The following is a 651-nucleotide window of genomic DNA, read 5'->3' as shown; positions in this document are numbered from 1 at the left end:
GTATATTTATGCACGTCCCATCTTACCCCAACCTACTATATATTTATGACACGTCCCATCTTACCCCAACCTACTATATATTTATGACACGTCCTATCTTACTCCAACCTACTATATATTTATGACACGTCCTATCTTACTCCAACCTACTATATATTTATGACACGTCCCATCTTACCTCAACCTACTATATATTTATGACACGTCCCATCTTACCTCAACCTACATATATTTAGATCACGTCCCATCTTACCCCAACCTACTATATATTTATGACACGTCCTATCTTACCCCAACCTACTATATATTTATGACACGTCCCATCTTACCTCAACCTACTATATATTTATGACACGTCCTATCTTACTCCAACCTACTATATATTTATGACACGTCCCATCTTACCTCAACCTACTATATATTTATGACACGTCCCATCTTACCTCAACCTACTATATATTTATGACACGTCCTATCTTACTCCAACCTACTATATATTTATGACACGTCCCATCTTACCTCAACCTACTATATATTTATGTATATTCATGACACATCCCATCTTACCCCAACCTACTATATATTCATGACACATCCCATCTTACCCCAACCTACTATATATTCATGACACATCCCATCTTACCCCAACCT

This window comes from Ciona intestinalis, unplaced genomic scaffold (genome assembly GCF_000224145.3).
Source record: "Ciona intestinalis unplaced genomic scaffold, KH HT000348.1, whole genome shotgun sequence".
NCBI lineage: Eukaryota > Metazoa > Chordata > Ascidiacea > Phlebobranchia > Cionidae > Ciona > Ciona intestinalis.
The sequence above is the reverse complement of the archived record's forward strand: the minus strand, read 5'-3'. Positions refer to the sequence as shown.